General features: G+C 38.0%; 1 protein-coding gene across 3 annotated transcripts in view; it reads right to left on the bottom strand.

Moving 5' to 3' along the window:
* Positions 1 to 22,145, bottom strand: part of PDE8A (phosphodiesterase 8A) — a 154,855-nt gene that overhangs the window by 112,981 nt on the left and 19,729 nt on the right. The gene's annotated exons all lie outside the window — the stretch shown is intronic.

The raw sequence follows: 22,145 nt of genomic DNA, 5'->3' as shown, positions 1-22,145 counted from the left end.
GTGAGTAAATGATATTTGAAAACATGGCTACCACCTGATACCCAGAGAGAAGTTGTCCCAGGGGCGCCCAAATCACCATTCTTAACTTCACTCCTCAAGAATTCTTGTAATGTAAGAAGAGTATGTAGCATCTTAGCAATAAATGCTTTTGGTTGTAGCTGAAGAGTCCTCACTGACAGTTCTAACCTTCAGAGATGAACAATGACAGAATATGCAGCTTCAAAATGCTCTGGCAACGGCTTGGCAGGACTGTCCAGTGGAGCCAGGCACCAAAAAAGTTTCTATCTCCAGGTTTTATATGCTGCATTTTACTACTGTACCTTCTAATTTCACTCAGCACATCTCCCTCTCCCTCTCCCTTCCCCACCTCTCTCTCACAAACAAACAATTCAGTACCACAAAAGCAGTAAATGGAAGTAAAATACTATATATATGGGAAGAAAATGAAGGATATAAGGCAAAACATAATGGATGTTATAAACACAGAAAACAGTCTCTGGTTTAAAAAAAATGGGCAGGGGGGAAACTGCCCATTGTCTTTGTAAATTTTTGAATGATACTCTAAAGTTTTAAACAAAGTTATTTTAAACAAACAAAGACTCATGAGAACAGAACAGACCTGAAGGACTTTCAAATAAACACAAGGTATGCAGGGAAGAGAATGGCAGTAAGAGAAATACAAGATTCTCACTATAGCCAACACTAACTTATTGGGAAAATGTCTTTTAATGGAAAGTTAGGACATTCGAAAAGAATCCTGGTTTGGGGAGAATCCTTCTACCTATGATTAAAACAAACAAAAAAAATGACAAAATGTCAGCCATTGTTTACAAAGAGTTTGAAGGCTAGGTTGCCTAAATGAAATACCAGAATGATATCCTTTGCAGATTACCTTTGCATAGTCTTAAAAATTTTTTTTTAAATTTTAATATTTGTTTATTTATTTTTTAGTTTTTGGCAGACACAACATCTTTGTTGGTATGTGGTGCTGAGGATCGAACCCGGGCCGCAGGCATGCCAGGCGAGCACGCTACCGCTTGAGCCACATCCCCAGCCCAGTCTTCAAAATTTTTAAAAAAAATTTTTTAGTTGTAGATGGACATAATAACTTTATTTTATTTATTAATTTTTATGTGGTGCTAAGGATCGAATCCAGTGCCTCATACATGGTAGGCAACAGTTTTGACAACAAGTATGTCTTCTCTAACAGACCTCAATCTCAATATTTTCTTTCAGTTTCCACACCAATTTCCTGGAAATTGTTTTACCACAAACACCACCTTCCTCAGGCAGGGTGCTGTCTATTATGGGTCATGATTCTGCTTCCAGATACTTACAGAATTTTGGATCGCCTGCAAAAAGAAGTATGCCCTTCTTATTTCACATCTGTTTGCTATGCTTTTAGGAAACTGGCAAAGATTAGGCCAAAACTGAGGTACATTGTGACTGCTGGTCTGCACCCCAGCCTGTTCTACAGTGCAAAGAATCTCCAAGTCTGGTCCAACAGAGCCTTGAAGGCTTCCTAGTGGGCAAGGAAAATGGGTCCAAAAAAGAGAGGTCCTTCTTTTGTCCCAGCAGAAGTATCCAACCAATTCCTTAGGTTCTCATCTTTACACGTAAGAACAATCAATATCTATGATCTTTGCTACTAAGTGGCTTCTGGTTGTAACCAATTAATTAAAGTACCAAGAGATTAAACCAAATTAGCTATAGTTAAAAAATTAAAAATTTTTTGTGGATAGTAAGAAAAACAGGAATATACAGACACACATTACAACTGAAATGCAAGTCTTATAATACTTATTCGTACTACACATGAAGCACTGTTATTTCATATTCTATCTTGTTTTAAAATAAAGTTAACAGTTTTCAAAACACCTGCAAATGTTTTGACCCTCCACCCATTGAAAGGTGGGAACCTATATCCCTCCCCTGGAATATGGGTAAGCTCCTACTAATCAAGATCATGTGACTTCTTAAGCAAGGTTATTAAGTGTCATGTAAATATATGCCTTGGGCTCTTGAAAAGCTAGCTCTCTAGAGGCTTCCTTGGGACCTAGCCACCAAGCTATGAGAAGCCCCAATAATGTGAAGAGGCTAACGACAGGCACTGGCCATCAGTCCCAGCTGATCTAATCAACCTTCAAGGTTCCCCAGCACAGGCACCAGAAATGTGTATCAAACAGTCTCCAAATTATTCCACAATACCCCCCCCCCACACACACACACACATACACCCTGTTATCATGGTACAAGTAAACTATTCCCTATTATGCCCTGCCCAAATTCCTGACCCACAGAATCCATGAGTATAATAAAATAGCTATGGTTTAATGCCACTCAGTTTGGGGTGGTTTGTTTCATAGCAATAGTAACCAGAACAATAGTACTAGATATAACCTGCTAACCTAATGTCATGACTCATTAGTGGGCAGTTTGACAAACACTGGTTCAGAGGACTCTAATTCAATATTTGGAGCCTGGCATTCAATGGTACAGAGTTCCCACAAAGTCTGCACATATTCAGATAGGTTGGAATTTCTGCAGTTGGTAACAGATGGGAAGGGTGGAATGGGGCAAAGCAGACTGTGGGGTTCTGTGATACACACACACACACACACACAAACACACACACCAGCATCAGAAAGGTTTGAGACCCACTGGGGTCAAAGCCTGAAGCATGAAGGTAGGACATATTGTTCTGGCCGGAGTTTCTAGAAGTTCCCAGCTTTCTGAGGCTGATCTGATGCTCCTTCATACTATCTACCAAAATAGATACTTACAGTCCCCATGTTCTGCAAAGACTTTTTGGTCTAAACACAGCCTGTGAACCTTCAAGGCTGTCAGCCCCTCTTCAGTTTCAGACTTTTCTGTTAATGGATAACTTTCATCTAAATATAAACTCAGATTAACCTGCTAAAGGATTACCAGAGTCTAAAAAGGGAGGAGGAGGGGAGTAAGAAACATTTCTGGTGGATGCAGAGTGCTCAGCAGACCAGACAACTTAAGTGAAATTGGTTCATGGGGTTTCTTTCTTTAAATGTCACTAATCATGCTACAATTATAGAACTGGCCCTGGAAAAGAAAAATGCATGGCTAGGACAGGACCCCATGAACACATGGAAATGGTGGCTTTGAGGAACCCTGCTCCCGAAGGAGGAGGACATTCTTAAAGCAAGCTCCTCATGAAAGTAGGTCATCTCAGGGAACTGACTTCAGGGAGGGCCCCTCAAAATGGAAGGTCCAATTCAGAGGGGTAGTAGGAGGAGGGATGGGAAGAAGCCTGCAACCAGAATTCATCTGTCTTCAAGGAGAAGAGATCTGATGCATAACTTACAGTAAAGAGCATTCTTACATTACCTTCTTGGTGACCACAAAAACAAGAACAACTTTTGAGAAGATCAGCTAGGAAGGGGAACAGGAATCTACTGAAAATGCCCAAACTAACTTACCTGATTTACACACTGCATGTCTGCCCCAACTAATAAAGGGAAATGTTTTACTATTATTTTAGATAAACCTGAAATCTGGATATGCTGTTGTTCAGTGCTCTTTTTAATGTATAATGCATGCAGATCATTAAGTTTCTGGAAAACTGTATCTGGAGCAACTGGTAAACTAAAGTCACTTTTGAAAAGAGTGAATGACAAGCACAGAAGCAAGAGCAGCCCCATCAAGACATTTAAGCCAACAGACTCCAGCATGGGATGGGACACAACAGAAGGAGAATACTAGACTGAGTCCTGATTTCTATGTGGCACTTAGATAACTCAGTAAGAATCAACAGGAGGATGAAACCCATGGACAAAGAGCTGAGAAACTGGGGCAACAGGGGAAGACTGAGTACAAAGTTTCTTTTGGACCTTTCTACAGAGTAGAGAAAAATGCAGAAGAAAAGGACGTCAACAAAACAAAACCCTAAGCAGGGTTGAATAGGTTGACTGTTCCATATGAATGTTTGTTGGTCACGGAGAAAGAAACTTCTCTGTTTATCTGCATGGAACTTGGCTAAAGCAAAACTAAGAATGGAGCATGAGACTTCAGAAACTAAGATTGAAGATGAACTGACAAAGGAAAGTTGCCTATTAGGCAGAGGAATAACAAACTGGAACAAATTTACTTACTAAATGACAATTTCATACTATTTAGCCAAATATATGCAAAGACAGGGAAGTTACAGTCTCAATGAGGCAAGAATAGTGATGATGACAGAGTGTGCTTCCTGCTAAGTTAGAGGAAAGCATGAGGAATGATGGCGATAGAGAGACCACAGGGGGCAAGAAAGATTTCCTGGAAAAGGTGATCTCACAGCAAATTCTTTAAGGGCTAGCTGGAGTGGGCCAGGTAGAGAAGGGAGGGAAAGGAAGACTGCTATAGGAAAAAGAAATTATATAACTACCCAATTACCAACTTTTGGCTATAGACAAAAGCCAGCTCCAGCAAGTCTCCAGATCCAATAATCCTTGATTCCTTGGCAGCCAAAATTCCACCTTTGTTGAAGGTTGTTTGTGCTATTTGTATATAATATTCATTATTATTTGACTCTCCTCCTTTTCTGAACACTTGGAACAATCATGCCCCTCCACCAATGCCCTGCCATCAACCTGGTGGTGTCACTGTCCAGCCAGCAATGTCAACAAGTTTCACCCCACCTCAGTAATCTTCAACTCCACCCCACTTCACTTGGAACCCTCACAACCCAAAAGTGTCCCACACTGGAAATTTTAACTCTAAATCCTAGTCTCTGACCAACTTATCTATCCTGCTGACGATCCTGAACCCTATTCTTTCCCTATTAATTCTCTGATGGCCAATCCTTTCACTTGTGTTCTCCCCTCCCAGTCCAACTCCCCAATCTTTATAGACCTTGGAGTCTCAAACTATGATACCTTACTCAACCACCTCTCCCATACTCTTCTGTTCCACCTTCTGCTCTCCTGCTTCCACAATATGTGGCAAAGCAACAACCCTCAATCAACCTTCCTGTTCATTTCCTCTGCTTCTACATCCAGGCTGCTGAGCACTGCTGGAGAAAATCACGTGGCCTTATGGACCAAGACCATGAAGAATTCATTGTCTCTGTTACCAGCTGCCTGGAAATCCTTTGATGAGCCCCAGACAATGTACTTAGTCTTCATAACACTCTCCCTAACCAATGATGTCCTCCTGTTCTCCTTCACTCTAAGAATATGATCTCACTCCTATTTCACAAAGAAAAAAATGAGGAAACCATGCAGTAACTTCTTGCCTGTGTATCACCTACAAAAATAATGGCATTCAATTCTTTCTTTACAATGTCTCCTAAAATAAGCGTCCTCCTTCTAGCTCAAGAGTTAATCTTATCACCTAGGCTTACCTTTTCAGAGATCCCTCAAAATAACTCTATCTTGATCATTTGTTTTCCTCTAATGACTTTGCCCTTTAGTGTGTAAACATATTCATATATTTTTCCATTCAACAAAATGAACAAATCTTCTCTTGACTCCTATATAGAATCCATGACATGCTACAATACTGAAGCCCCTTCTGAAAAAAGAAGCCTTGGCTAATTTATTCTACTTGATATGATCTGTGTCACAGATGTCATTTAAAAAAAAAACACACACACGTTTAGTATTACCATGTTCATTTTTGCTGGGCTCTCCTCTTTTCCTGAACACTTGAAAAACAAGTCACACCCCTCCACCAATGCCCTGCATTCAACTTGGCAGTGGACCAAAATTAGGAGTGAGCTAGAGGACAGCAGATGGGCAGAGGCAAACAGTGTCCAATCTATCAAGCAGGGGGTGAGACCTGAACTCAATTATTAAATCTTCTCTAAGAAGATGTAAGACAGATGAAGCAACCATGAGTCTGAACCACTGTTAAGACCTCGCTGCTCTTTTCCATAAAGCTGCTGTGTATCTCAACCATAAAAGACTTGAGACAGACCCCATGTAGCTAAAAGACAAGCTGTCAAAAAGTGCTGCCCAGGAGTTAAAACTCACCATTTGGTAATCATCATGGTTTTGTTTCAGGCAAAAATCAATGAATACTAAAACTAGTTGTAGAAGTTTAAAAAAATTAAGAGGTATTTACATAGTCTCAAATTATTCCCTCCCCCGAGATATTTATTCATTTCAGAAGGGAAAAACATGAGGAAACCTGAAAAAGCCCATTCTAATCCAGTGACCACAGGGAACATCATCAGTAAAAGAACCAACAGACAGAAGGGACCTTCTGCTATGATGCATTGAGGTAACAGAATGTCACCTCTGTGACATTCCTCCCAAAGTGTACAAACTGAATCTATAGTGAGAAAACATCAGACAGAGCTAACATAAGAAAAACTATACAAAACACCTGGTCTGTGCTCTTCAAAAATGCCCAGATCTCAATGGATAAATACTGAGGAACTGTCTCAGACTAAAACCTAAAATGACACAACAATTAAATGCATAATCCTGGACTGGACACTGGATCAGAAAATAATAATATTGTTCTTTTGCTATTATATTAGTTTGTGCTGCTTTAACAAAATACAGGCTGAGCATCCCTAAGCCAAGAATCTAAAATCCAAGTTGGGCCTAGTGGCATGTGCCTAAGGAAGCCACTAAGCCACTAAGGAAGCTGGAACAGGAGGATCACATGATCCCAGGAATTTGAGGCCATCAGAACATCATAACAGACCCTGTCTCAAAAAGAAAAAAAAAATTCTTTCTTTTTTTTTAATTAAGGGTTTGGGCTGTAGCTCTGCAGTAGAGTACTTGCCTAGCATGCACAGAGCCCTAGGTTTGATCCTTAACACCATGTACATGCATACTCCCCACACATACAAATAGTAATAATAATAACAGCCCTCAAAAAGGTGAAGTCTATATAAATATTCCAAAATTTTAAAAAAAATCCAAAATCTGAAAAACTTCTCTGGTCCTAAGTATTTTGAATAAGTGGTGCTCAACTTGTGTCTTAAACTGATAATTTATAAACAATATAAATTTACTGCTCACAGTTCTGGAGAGTGGAAAAATCTAAGATCAAGATGTTAGCAGATTCAGAGTCTGGTAAGGTCTGTCTCTTCTGTAAGGGCACAAATCCCATCCTCATTTCCTAATCACCTCCTAAAAGCTGCACTTCTATTATACATATATATTTTATATATATATATATATATATATATATATATATATATATATATATATAACATATATAATAGAATATATAAAATATATAATATATAAATGTATATATTTTATATATAAATATACTTTATATATGTATATTTTTTAGTTGTAGATGGACACAATATCTTCATTTTTATTTATTTTTAAGTAGTGTTGAGGATCAAACCCAGGGCCTCACACGTGTGAGGCAAGTGTTCTACCACTGAGCTATAACCGCAGTCCAAGGCTGCACTTCTTAATACAACTGCATTGGCCCAACATATAAATTTTACAGAGGGGACACAAATATTCAGACTTAGGAGCCATAAAGGAAATTAGTGAGACAAATGGCAAATTTGAATAAGGTCTGTGAATTAGATAACAGTATTATAACAGTGTTAATTTCATGATTTTGACAGCTGTATTGATAACAGTATATCCTTGTTTTTAAGAAATATACACTGAAAGACTATAAAAGGACATCAGATATATTCATTTTCAAATGGTCCAAAATAATAATATGGATACAGATATAATAAAAGATAGTAAAATACCATTTCAGTAATATCAGTAAAGAGAATGCAGGAAGTATTTATACTATATTTTTTCAAAACTCTTCTAATAAGCCTAAAATTAATTCAAAATTTTAAAAGTTTTTTTTTTCTTTTTTGTTTTGTTTGTTTTTTCAACAGCCCCGAGCTGTGACTATTATAAGGAGAAATTGACTGAATAATAACTCTGGTAAATGCCTTGGAAGATGGGGTACAAAACATGGACTCAGGATCTAGAAGAGTAGAAAGCTGATTTAGTAGCAAGTTTATGTAGCTGGTATGCTTCAAAATTTGTACCTAAAAGAGAACATATCATTTGCAAATGACCATGGACATTTTAAATAAGAAGGTAATAACAGGCCTCCTCCTTTGACTTCTTCCTGTCTTTTTTTAATTTATTTTTTAGTTGTAGGTGGACACAGTATCTTAATTTTATTTTTATGTGGTGCTGAGAATCGAACCCAGTGCCTCACGCATGCTAGGCGAGTACGCTACCACTGAGCCATATCCCCAGCCCCTCTTCCTGTCTTTTATGGCTTTTTCTGGAAAGATCACACCATCTAAAGTGTACCAGTAAAAGGGCCCAAGAAGACAACACTCGCCACAGAGAAGCCAAAGAAAACAGATACCCCCCCCCACCAAAAAAAAAAAAAAAGCCCTCCAAAGAACTTAAGAGTCTTTTTTTAAATCAAAGTTTCCAAACACACATGAAAATAATAGTATTGAGAACCCTCATATATCTATCACCCAAATGGTGTGACAGCTATCATAATTGTGACACATTTGTTACATAGATTTTTTTCCTGTAATATTTTCAAGAAAATTTCTGAAATTTTTTCCCAAAGAGCATAAACAAAATATATGGCAAAAATATAAATAATAATTATGAAAATATTTTACTATAATCAAATAAGTACATATTCAAATGATGACTTGCTATCCAAGCAAAGTTTCTTTTTAATTGGGATGGCAAAAATATGGCTCTGTAAGTGGATACAACCTCTTTAGAGAACAATTTGTCAATATGTTCCAAAATCCTTATTCTGTTTCCAGGAGTTATTCTAAAGAAATTATAAGATATACATACATAGTTGTATCAGTAAGAATTTCTTAGCAATATTATTTATTTCTTTTTTAACTCTTTTTTTAATATTTATTTTTAGGTGTAGATAGACACAACACAATGCCTTTATTTTTATGTGGTGCTGAGAATCGAACCCAGGTCCTGCTCATGCTAGGCGAGCACTCTACTGCTGAGACACAATCCCAGCCCAATATTATTTATTTCTAATACAGAAATAAAGATGATAGGGAGGCTAAACACATAAATGTCCAAAACTAAGAGAATGAGTAAATAATTTATGGCTTGTCCCTAAGATGGAAATACTAGACAATGGTGTTGCTGAGAGTGTGGCCCCTGAACTGGTGGGTTGTGGTCTACAATTAAATACAGAGTTTAAGCCAGAATGTGAATCAACAACAAAAAAATTGTTAACAGCCAGACATTCTGGATGAAGACATCCGACATAGGCTCCTTACTTTGTCCTGAAACTATATGAAACAGTTTGTCTACATAACCACAGACTACCTCCAGAACACATCCCCAGTTTGCTTACTCTTTCCACCAAACCAAGACTACCTCTTTGAACAGCTGCAAAAGCCCTTTAGCCTACTGCTATTTCTGTGCCCCCTATAATTCATTTTTCACTCAGTAGCTAAAGTGATTGTTCTGAAATACTCACGAAACCATGTTTATGTGGGATATGTTGCAAATAATATTTTAAATCTTAAGAACAACTGCCTGGAACCAAATTGAAATTTATAGAAGTAGAATAAAACCCAAACATGGAAGAAACTAAAAGATTAAAGAATTAGCACCCCCCACCACCACCACCCGGGGGGCGGGGGTGGGGGGGGGACTCTATTGGGCAGGAATTCTCAACACATCCATATCTGGTTATCTTCCTTCCTAAGCCCACAGGAAGATTACCCTTTCCCATCCCTTGCAGTTACTAGTTTCATCCAAGAGCCTGAGCTGTCACTGAAGCATTTAGCTGAGGATGTGCAAGTCCCTCCAGTATTTCCTGCTCTGACAAAATAAACACTTAAGTAAGTGTTCAGATGGCAATTCAGAGGTAATGCCTCTGAGCTTTGGTTAAACCTCTTTTTTTCTATGCATTTTCAAAATTAAAATTAGATAGTAATGGAATCCTACCATATTTCTTAAAACATATTTTTAGTTGTAGATGGACACAATACCTTTATTTCACTTATTTTTTTAATGTGGTGCTGTGGATCAAACCTAGTGCCTCACACATGCTAGGCGAGAACTCTACCACTGAGCCACAATCCCAGCCCTCTACCACATTTTTTATTACCTCAATATACTAAATATTTTCCTTGTCATCAGTAGTTGATAATAACTATTGAAAATTCACCAACTACTGAGAAAATGTTACACTACAAAGTTGAGAGATGAATAACAGCAAAATACCATTCTTGAGTATATCTCACCCCAGTGCTTTGAAAAGAAGCAAAATGAATAAATAAATACTTTCTCCATATAATTTCCTTCCTTGTTCCTTTTATTCAGCATAAAAATCTGGTAAATTTTCATGGAGAAAAACTAGAATTTTCTTGACAAAATTAGAAACAAGACTATTTTTACATCAAAATATTATCCTCTTGGGGCTAAGGTGATAAGCTCAATGATAAAGCACTGGGTTCGGCCCTCAGCACCATATAAAAAATAAATTAATAAAATAAAGGTATTACATTCATCTACAACTAAAAATATATTTTAAAAAATACTATCCTCTTTACTTTTTAACATGTATTGGAGATACTATCCAATGCAATTAGATAAGAGACTGCAATTAGTGATCTAAAAATTAGAAAAGAGGTAAGCTCAATTTACAACAATATGTCTGGGAACCCTAAAGAATTTATGAAAGAAGTACTACTATAAATCAGAGAATTTAGCAGGTTATACAATAAACATCAAAAATCAATAAGATTCATTTATTTTAGAAAAAGAAAATCAGTTAGAAAATCTAACGGAAGAGAAAATCCTACTTGTGAAAGAAAAAAAAAATCTAAGCATAAGCTTAATAAGGACAACTATGGTAAAAACACTCCCCTTAAACAACGGATCTAAACAAATGCAAAGATATACTATACTCTTAGACAAGAAGACACATCATCATCAAGGTATTAGTTCTCCCTGTACTAATTTATACATTTAACATAATCCCAATAAAAATCTCAATTTTCTTTTTGGAGGTGGGCAAACTGATTAAAAAGTTCATCTGTTAAAAACAAACAAAAAGCATGCAATGAATGGCAGGAGAAACTGAAAATGGAAATAAATGAGGGCTAGCCTTAACAGTTATTAAAACATATACAAGGGCTGGGGATGTGGCTCAAGCGGTAGCGCGCTCGCCTGGCGTGCGTGCGGCCCGGGTTCGATCCTCAGCACCACATACCAACAAAGATGTTGTGTCCGCCGAGAACTAAAAAATAAATATTAAAAATTCTCTCTCTCTCTCTCTCTCTCTCTCTCTCTCTCTCTCTCTCTCTCCTCTCTCACTCTCTCTTTAAAAAAAAAAAACATATACAAATGCCTTATAATTACAACAATGTTGTAATGGTGTACACTAAACATATCTGACTCTTAGAAGAGAAAATCCAAATATGGACAGAATTATGTATGATATTTATCATAAAGCATATTAAATTGGTAGGGGAAATAGTGCTGGGAAAAATTCCACAGCCATATCAATACGCCAAGATAAATTTCAAAGGGATCAGAGAAGTAAATGTGAAAAATAAACTCATTGAGTGCAACAGTAAATATATTATAATGTGAGAGTAAGGAAAAGTTGCCTACTATGACTCAAAGTCCAGAAGCAATAAGGAAAACCTTATTAAAATTAATTACATAAAAAATTTAAATTTGCATGACAAGTTACCTTAAAGTAAAAATAAGAATGTAAGAAACTGAAAAATATATACTTGCAAATTCAGAAAGGGAAGCCAAAAAGGGAATGAAAACCCTTTAGAGAAATAATCTAGAAGAATACAAACAGATAATTCATAGAAAAAAGAATGCAAAAGGCTTTTAAACACATGAAAAGATGTTCAATTACTCTTGATTATGAAAAATATAAACTAAAATGTCAACTAAAACTACAGTGAGATATAATAAAATACCACTCTATCACAGACCAGTGAAGAATAGAATTTCTGAAATGCTCCTGGTAAAAATTCCAAATGGTACAAGCCCATAAAGAATTCAGCAAAATTTAGCAATATTACACATGAAAAATGAAAGAATAATGATGTAAAAAGTCATTTAATAACAAGTTTGGAAACAACTCAAATGTTCTCTAATGTGGGCTGACTGACTAGAGTACAGACAGATCAGTTCAGTGGAATACTCCTATACTCCTAATACTACTAAAAAGAAATGGGAGTTGTTTCTAACCACAGCATGGATGAACCTTGAAAACATCATATAAAGTGAAAACAGTCAGACACAAAGGTCAGAAATTTAATGATTCCATTTAAATGAATGTCTATTGGCAAATGAAATGTCCACTGGCAAATCCAAAGAGACAGAAAGTAGATTAGTGGTTGCCAGGCCTGAGTAAAGGGCAGGAACAGGAGGCAATGGAGAGCAACTACAAATGGGTACACCGTTTCTTTGATAAAAAAACGTTTCTTTGATTAAAAAAACATTTTAGAATCAGTGGTAAAGGTTGTGCAATTCTGTGAATATGCTAAATACCATCAAATTACAAGGGTGCGTATAATGAATTATATCTTTTTTTTTTAATGTATGCCTCCACATCCGGCTATGGAGTGATCAAGAATATATTGTTAAATGAGAAAAAGTAAAAAACACAACATGTAGTGTTACCACTCATTATAAAGGGATATAAATACATAAATGTACCTATCAATATAGATAAATGCAACAGACTAAAACACTCAATATGTTAAAATCTTTTGATTTAATAATAATATCTTAGACTGGGGTTGTGGCTCAGAGGCAGACTGCTCACCTAGCATGTGTGAGGCACTGGGTTCGATCCTCAGCACCACATGAAAATAAAATAAAGATATTGTGTCAACCTACAACCAAAAAATAAATATTTACCAAAAAAAATTTTTAAATAAAATTTAGCTGGCCCTCTTTTAAGGATGCTAGCAAGCCAAATCATTATTCAAACAACTGGTAAATAAAGGGCAAGAAACAAGCATTTATCTTGCCTGTGCTATTCAAACTTTATCAAATAATTAGTGAGGGGAGTATTAAATGAAAAAAGAATGACAATATTAGAATATCATCAGTTGCCACCACATCATCACTAATGAACTACAGATGTGATTATTTTTTTTTAAGAGAGAGTGAGAGAGGAGAGTGAGAGAGAGAGAGAGAGAATTTTTAATATTTATTTATTTTTTTAGTTCTCGGCGGACACAACATCTTTGTTTGTATGTGGTGCTGAGGATCGAACCCGGGCCGCACGCATGCCAGGCGAGCGCGCTACCGCTTGAGCCACATCCCCAGCCCCAGATGTGATGATTATCACAAGATTTTATATGGTCTCCACCCCCACTGAGTTATCGAGGTTTCTGCAACAAACAGAATATGGTGGAACTGATGATATCTAACATCCCAGACTACATCAGAAAGGGCATTGTAAGGATCGCCTTGACCTCTTGGACTGCTTTTTTGGGAGAAGCCAACAATCACACTGTGAGGACACTTGAGCAGCCCTGAGAAGATGACCCATCTTCATAACATCCTGCACTAACTTGGTCAATTATGTGAGTGAACTACCTTGGTAGTAAGTCCTAGTCAAGCCTAGGATGACTGTAGGCCCTGCCAACACCTGACTGCAACCTCACAGAGACTCTGAGCCAGACACTTTCAAATTCCTAACCCACAGAAACAGTGAGAAATCAATGACTATTACTGCTATAAGCCACTAAATTTTGGGTCATTGTTATACAACAAATATAATACTATTCTACTTTCATATATTATAATTCTCCACAAAGAAATGGTTCATAATACTAAACAAACTAACTGCAATTAATCCTTTTTATCTTCCTTTTTTTGGTATTGGGGATTGAACCCAAGAACACTCTACGGCTGAGCTATGTCACCAGCTCTTTTTTATTTTATTTTGAAACAGGTCTTGTTAAGTTGCCTAGGTTGGCATCCTACCTGCAATCCTTCTGCAATCAGTCTATTGAACAGAATTCCTTTAATCTTGCCAGAGCATATATTTGGTTAAGTTGAAGTGGGAGGGGAAAAAAAGAGCTAATAAAAACTCACTCCTTTATATTTATCTCACTGTCTCATAGGAAAAGTATCATTATCACATTTTTTCAAAAACTCAATAAGGTAGAATTTATCATTTCTATTTTGTAAGTTAGGAAGGCAACACCCAGAGAAGTTAGTAACTTGTTCAAAGTGCACAGCGGCAGAGGCAGGATATGGAGAGTCTCTGTTCTTTCCACCACATCTCAAAGCCCTTATGACCTTATAATTTCCCCATCAAACCCTTTAGGACCAAAGTTGCTAAGGTCCAAATCTATACATTTTAATGTAATTACCATCTCCCATTCTTTGCAAAACATTTCTCAGCCTTTCCTTTTCTCAATAACAAATACAGGGTCATTTAGTGTAGCCCTTGAAACCAGAGCAAATAAAAACTGCTGGAGAAAGGAAAAATGAAGAACTCATGGCTCCAATTAACATTCCCAGCTTCCTGTGAAATTCTGGATGGGGCTGTTCTTCAGGAAACATTATTAAGAGGTGAAGTTTATCAGGTTCTCCAAAATTTTCACCCCCCACCCCACTCCACTCTTGTTTCTAAAACAAAATGGGGTGGGAAGAATTATACAAATCAATATAATGATATTATACTTCCTTCTTAATTCTCAAAGGTAAACTCTATAATTGGTATTGGGGGTTGAACTGGTATACATAATCATATTGGGTATGCATAATCATTTTTAAGTTACCAAAATTAATTTCCAAATATATTCTTAAACAAAAAGGCCTAATCAACTTTTTAGAATCTTAATAGGTATTATAGATTTAAACCATTCTTTTTCTAACAATAAAGCTGAATCTTCCATTTTAGGGTACCTGCTATTTATTGAATGTTCATAATATTTTAGGCAGACCATTTTTACATTCAAAAGTTAATTAAATCTTGACAACTACTCCCATTTTACAAATAAGAAAAAGCTGAGGTTATGAGACTTGCCAAAAGGCTAGGATTTGGACTGGTAGTGTCTGGCTCTAGACATGTCTCCTAACCACATTACACAAGAAGGAAAAAGCCCAACAAAAATCATCCAACAAATAAAGTCTAAATGTAAATGTATTTCTTAAATTTTTCTTCCTACTGGGTTAACTGGAGCATTGCTTTTAGCTAAAAGCTGTCACATTAGCATGGTAAATAAGAATGTGTCATTTTCCTATATCTAGTTGGAAAAGAACTTTCGTTAAGGGAAAGAGCAAAATTGAGAATATTCATGGTACTCGCAAAGCTGTTCTGGGGGAGGAGATGAAGGGGATAGCCAATACTTCAATACAAAAGAAAGAAAAAGGAAATAAGGACTTTGGAACTGACTTCCAGGACATATTTCTCAGACTTAAAATAAACTTGACCTTAGGACTGTCATGAGAAAAGCCAGAACAAATGAAGTCATAATATATAAACTACTCATTCTCAGGAACATGACTAGTGGACATAGAACTAGGTTAAGGGACACCAATGAGCCAACACTGCTTCTCTCTCTCAGCTGAGTTTTCCTACAGATCACCCTCTAAGGTTATTAAAGTTATGATAATCTCAAAAATGTTCCAGGCAACCTTCACAGGGCTTCAACTTTACAGCTCCTTCAAGCTCTCACTTTCCTGAACTAGAAGTCAAAGGACAAGGGAGGAATTGTTGCTCCCTCTGGAACTGGGCAATTTGGTGCATTCACCTGACAGTACCAATGAGTGTAGGCACAGTGGCAGTACCTGAAACACAGTGAGTGGTACTGTGGCCCAGCCTCCACTCTCCTGGAACTCACACACCAGAAGCAGATTAACTACTCACACGGGTGAAATCAGAGCTGTGCCACTAACAGCACATCAAATAGGCAAACTGGACCCAGCATGTGTGGAGAAGGGAGGGAAAGAACTGCTCAGGGAAGACTGCCCAAAGGATGGGTGACAAGGAGGAAGAGTTAGCACATGTCAAGTCCCTAAGGCCGGAAGGGGCATACATACATCTCTAACTCAAGTATAGTACATACTGGGGTGGGGAGTGGGTAATAGATATATTTATTGAAGATTAATATAAGTGTATAGCCTGGTGAATTATCACAAAGTGAACTCACCTGTATTAAGTACCACCAGGTAATAAACCAGCATACTACCAGTATCCAGAGCCCTCACACCTTCTCCAAATCACTACCCATCCCTCTTTCCCAGAGGTCAGCATCTCCTGAATTAGGCACCATAGTTCTGCCTGAGCTTGAACTTCATAGAAACCAAATCATATAACACATAATCTTTTGATATGTGGCTTCTTTCGCTCAACACTTATGAATTTCATCCATGCTACTGCACCTAGAATGGTACTTTCATTTCCATTCTTATAAAGTATTTCATTGTTTGCTTACACCACAACTTATTCTCCTTTTGATGGATTATGAGATTATTTCTAGTTGTTAGTTAGTATGAGTAAATAGTACAATGAACATTCTAGTACTACATGACTTTTGGTAAAACTAGAATTGGTAGGTTAGAGAATATGCTTATTAAAATTTATTTACTAGTTCTAATCAGTTATACATGACAATAGAAAGCTCTTCAATTCATTGTACACAAATGGAGCAGAAATTTTCACTTCTCTGGTTGTGTATAGAGTCGAGTCACACAATTCGTGCAATCAAAATGTACCTAGGGTAATGAAGTCCCTCTGAGAATATGCTTATTTTCAACTTCAGTAAATATTATCAACAACTTTCCAATCCTTACTAATATACATTCTTAACAGCTTATAACATTTGTTTTGTGTATACTTGGCTTTTCTCCTAATAGACAAGATAACCTACCACAGTCTGAAGAAAATCTAAGCTTTTGATGAAAATTGGCCAAGAAAAAGTGATGGCCAGTTGTCCCTCTCTGAACTAAAATCCTTATGTGTATTCCTTTACATAAATTTCATCATTACCCTCCCCATAATTCCTAAATTTTACAAAGGGTAAGCTTTTAGGACAGCAAATCCCATTATAAAAATTGATTTATAACCTCATTATTCTCAGGTCATAGAAAATATGTGGGAATAGAATTTCACTGGTCTAATTATAAAACATTCTATATTACCTACAGACCCAAATTTTTTAAAAATATCTTTATTTTTTATTTATTTATTTTTAATGTGGTGTTGAGGATCAAACCCAGGGCCTCACGTGTGCAAGGCAAGCACTCTACCACTGAGCCACAACCCAGCCCCGCCAAATGGTTTTTTAAAAAAGTTTTTTAGTTGTAGATACCCCAGCCCCTGAAAATGATTTTTTTGAAAAACCACTTTCAAAAGAAAAGAGGCCTAGATTTATAACACTTGTGTCATATTAATAGGTAGAAGAGCACCACACTTAGTCTATAGGTTGGCTCCTTCGACTATCTTTGCCTAGTCCCAAAATAAAAATTACTTTTCGACTCTCCTACCCTTCTCCACTTTAAATGTCCTCATTCCCTAACTAACATCATACAACATACACCCAGGAAGAATAAGGCAAAAGGGTAGAAGTTACATAAGCAGTACTTCCTTTAGTTTCCTTCCTTCCTTCCTTCCTTCCTTCCTTCCTTCCTTCCTTCCTTCCTTCCTTCCTTCTTTCTTTCTTTCTTTCTTTCTTTCTTTCTTAATAATGTTGCCCACTGTCAGAACAGGAGCCCTGAAGACAAAGGACAGGCTGACCTGGGAGCTGGGTGCCCAGGAAGCCTCGGAGGCTCATTAAGGTAGAGTCCCACCTGATTATTCAGAGGCAGGAGAGGCAGGCTTCATCCCCCAGACAATGCTGGCAGACATGACTGCCTCAGGGAGAGTCAGGAAAATGCAATGGCTCAGCAGGCAGGGGTGGGGAAGGGTGAGGTGAAGGTGGTAGCAAAGGCAGAAGAGTCAGAGGATGAAAGGAAGTCCTTGTCTTGTCAAGTGAGAGGATCTCATCCTTGGGGTAAGGGTCAGAAAAGGGTTTGGCCAAAAGCAAAGAAGACCCCAGCTGTGGGGCAAGCATCAGGCAGTCCTGACAGGGTGTAAGAAACAAGGCCTGCACCTGGCGGCAGAATTTCAGATGAGAGTATAACTGCCACTAGGTCCAGGGGGTGGGATAAGAATGACTAACTTCCTCCAGCGTCACTGAAGTTACAGAGTATGGAAAAAGGATCTGGTGGGGAGAAATACCTAGTCAAGATTTCCAGGAAAAGGTAGAAACAGCGAGCCAGGCAGACCATTACAGGTATCAGAAGACTGAGAATAGAATTCTGAAAACACTGAAACAGATGTAATTAATTCATATTTCAATGACACAACAGCAAATATCTCCTGGCTTCTGACGCTTCTCTGCGCTACTAACTGCACAGGCACAGAGATTCCTGGAAAAGCCCTCGAACAGGACTCTGCAAAGGTCACAGCTACACTCCTCCAGACCACTCCACTACCGCTCTCAAAGAAGCACTCCACTCCTAGGCCTCTGAGGCCCACAGCTATAAGGTGACATCACCACTTTCCCTTGATCTCTGGACCACTCACATTCACTAAGGACCTCAGTGCCCCAAGCTCCATCTTCTCCATCCCAAGTCTGACACCACCCCCTCACAGTTCCTTATCTTTTATTGTGACTATGACCTGCAGCCCAATCCCACTCTGGGGACCCCTGCCCCACCCCAGATATTGATTGGCAGAATGTCCAGGAGCAATCTGACCACAATCTCTCAATTCATCAGCTTTCCCTCAGACACTCTCATTTATAATAATAACCATTACTAACAAAAATCACTAATAATCACTAACAACTCATTTCATCCTCGTGACACTCTCTGATTTAGGTGTTTATTATTTTACATGATTTGAAATATGAGGGCAGAGAGGTAAAGTAAAATTTGCCCAAGGCCCCACAGCTATAAGGTGACAAGAGCTTGGATATGAAAACAAGTGGTCTGACATCCAAGTGTACATTCATTCTTTTTCTTTCCTTTTTTACACTTCATTAATATACACAGAAAATGTACACATATTTATGTACTTTTACTAGTAGATGCATCTTTGCAAATTGAACATACCTGTATAACCAGCACCCAGATCAAGAAGCAAAATCAGGGGCTGAGGTTGGGGCTCAGTGGTAGAGCGCTTGCCTAGTATGTGTGAGGCACTGGGTTTGATTCTCAGCACCACGTATAAATTAATAAATAAACAAAGGTCCATCAACAACTAAAATTTTTTTTAAAAAAAGAAGCGAAATCACCAGCACACCAGGTACCCCCAGAATCCTTTTCCAGTACCAATATGCTGACTTCCAACAGCACGGATCAGCTTTGCGTATTTCTGCACTTTTGTGGCTGGCAGTCTTCACTACCATAGACTGAGTTAAAGGTGTTCAGCAATTCCACCTATTATGCACTATGCTAAGCCCATAACCTCCAGTCCCCTTTAAATGATGTTTCCTTGCCCTCATCTCCACCTGTTCTTCTAGTTCCCCAGGTTCCTCTAATTCCTGTTACTTCTGTTAAACCCAGCACCCTCATTCCTACTCTCTCATCCACCTTGTTAGTAGATGCAAAATGCAAAACTCCAATTCTAGATCCATCCAATTGTTCACATTAGACCTCCACCACACTAAAGGGTGGCCAAGCACTGCTGAAAAAAGAGATCACACAACTTTGTAAAACAGCACATAAATGCACAATGTCCCAAGATGGCTGGGCACCAAGTCCATGTTCCTGACCACTCCTCTCCTCCTCATGAACACACATTTATTAGAGAAACACTAGTAAGCACCCCATTTCTCAAAAAGGACCCAGGAGAGTAATTTCTTTGGGCCTCAGCTCAGAAACAACTGTTCCTGAGTCACTGCTAAATTCCCTCTTTGGTGAGACTATGTGACAACCATGCATGTCCCTGTGGCAATGTCTACAAACTGCTGACTCTTGACTTCACTGATTAAACCCCCTTACATTCCCTTGACCCCAATTCCTTTTTCTATTTTCATCCTACTGTAAGTATTCTGAAGTTACCTCAAAGCCTTTCTGAAAACAAAGTCAGTTCTACTGCTGAGGCTGTCGCCTCTCTGCTGTTCTCTATGTTCTGAGGAATGAATCAGGCTGGTTTGTGGGGTGTTTTGTTGTTGTTGTTGTTTATTTGTTTATTTGTTTTTGCAGGGGGGGTGCGGTTTACCAGGAATTGAACTCAGGAGTACCCAACCACTGAGCCAGATCCCAGCCCCATTTTGTATTTTATTTAGAGACAGGGACTCACTGAGTTGCTTAGCCCTCACTTTTGCTAAGACTGGCTTTGAACTCATGATCCTCTTGTCTCAGCCTTCTGAGCCATTAGGATTATAGGCACGCACCACCACAATTGGCTCAGATTGGATCTTGATTCTGTACATTTGTTACCACAGGTGTATGAGGTGTCTTTGGTTGAGCCAGGGGCTTCTGGTTGTGTACATGAGCTTCTTAAGCAACAGTTCATGCATACTTAGCAGGTTATTCAAACTGCCTTACTGAATACAACATGATTCTCCTAAAATGTTCTTTCAGGAACCCCATGGGACATTTTTTTCAAATTGAAGGTGCTACATAAAATCAACAAATTTGACAAACTATTCAAAAGGGTTTGGCACATTCAACTCAAAAAATTACTAAAACAGAGATAATATACAGCTATAAATCAAATGCATTCTGTAATGTGTATGATATATCTATTATATACACCTGCTTGATGAAAAGACAAATTTTAGAGAATCTGCTAAAATATGGGAAAAGAAATCATGTGTCTATATTCCATTCATTTTAGTAGATGTGTCATAATTTATTCCTCAAAAGAACTATATATTATTCAAAGAGAAATCATTGTATAAGAGTTTTTTAAAAAAGAATTTAAAAGAATAGAATGATCCCTGCTATAATTCTAAGGATTTGGGAAATCAAGCTTCGATACCATCTAATCAGACCTTGCTTGGGAGTATTCAAATATTCAAGAAACACCACATAAATGTCAACAGTGAAAGGAAAAGGAACTTAAGATCCAGGTTCTAACCTTTTTCTTTCCCTTCTCCCTTTCCATTTTATAAGTTGTATCAATCAGAATGCTTGTGGTTGCAAGCAGAGAAAAATTAACCTCAAATTATTATGTGATAAAGTGAATTTAATGGCTCCTATTGATGCAAAGTCCGCATCAGCTCTTGTGCACTTCAGGCAAGGTTCAAAAGGACTCCAACTCTGATTCTGCAATTCTCTAAACTTGTTCCCCAAGAATTGGTTCTGCCATCAAGATGGAGTGGTGTTTCCCTCCACCATTTTACAGCAATTGGGACAGTTAGCCTCATATGCTTGTCCCTGAACTATTAATCGGGACCAGAGGCTTTCCAAGCCCTGCCTAGTCTGGGCCTGGGTCATGTCTCTATTTTTGAACCAGTAACTGGGGCAAGAAGAACTGGGGCAGGGAGTGGGCTCAATCCCACCCAAATGACACAACTGCCATGTATGGGAAAGGGGGAAAATAACAAAAGTTACCAAGAAGTGTGGAAACTGTCTAGCTATTCAAACCCAGTTCCTCTTCTTCCTGGACACTCAGCTAGACCACATTTCCCAGTCAGTGTGACCATGTGACCAACAGAATGTGAACAAACTGACATGGATCACTTCAGACCTGGTTCTGGAGCGTGTCCATACCAACAAGCACAGTGACCTTGGGACCCATGTGTTGAAGACAGCAGAGCCACAGATGATCCCCTGAAATACGCATTTTATATTTTACATAATCGAGACTCTTCTATCAGCCTCTCTTAATAGGTTAAAATCCACAAGGTTAGATAACCCACCAAAGATATAGTGAAGAATATATAGCTGAAGAATCAGAACACAGGATGCAGTGATCTTATCACTGGAATAAAAAAAAAGAATTATGAGCAAATAATAACTATGAAAGTACCAAGTACAAAAAGAAGTAATGAGGCTGGGATTGTGGCTAGTGGTACAGTGGTCGCCTAGCACGTGTGAGGCCCTAGGTTCGATCTTCAGCACCACATAAAAATAAATAAATAAATTAGAAGTAATGAAGAGCAGAGTAATTAAATTGTAACTCCAGCCTCAATAATAATACACAAAATAATATACAGAATAAGAGACAATGTCAAATTGGAAGCCCTTTCT

This window comes from Spermophilus citellus (genome assembly GCF_964194105.1).
Source record: "Spermophilus citellus genome assembly, chromosome: 4".
Taxonomy (NCBI): Eukaryota; Metazoa; Chordata; class Mammalia; order Rodentia; family Sciuridae; genus Spermophilus; species Spermophilus citellus.
Note: the sequence above shows the minus strand (reverse complement) of the source record. Positions and strands in the feature narration are given on the sequence as shown.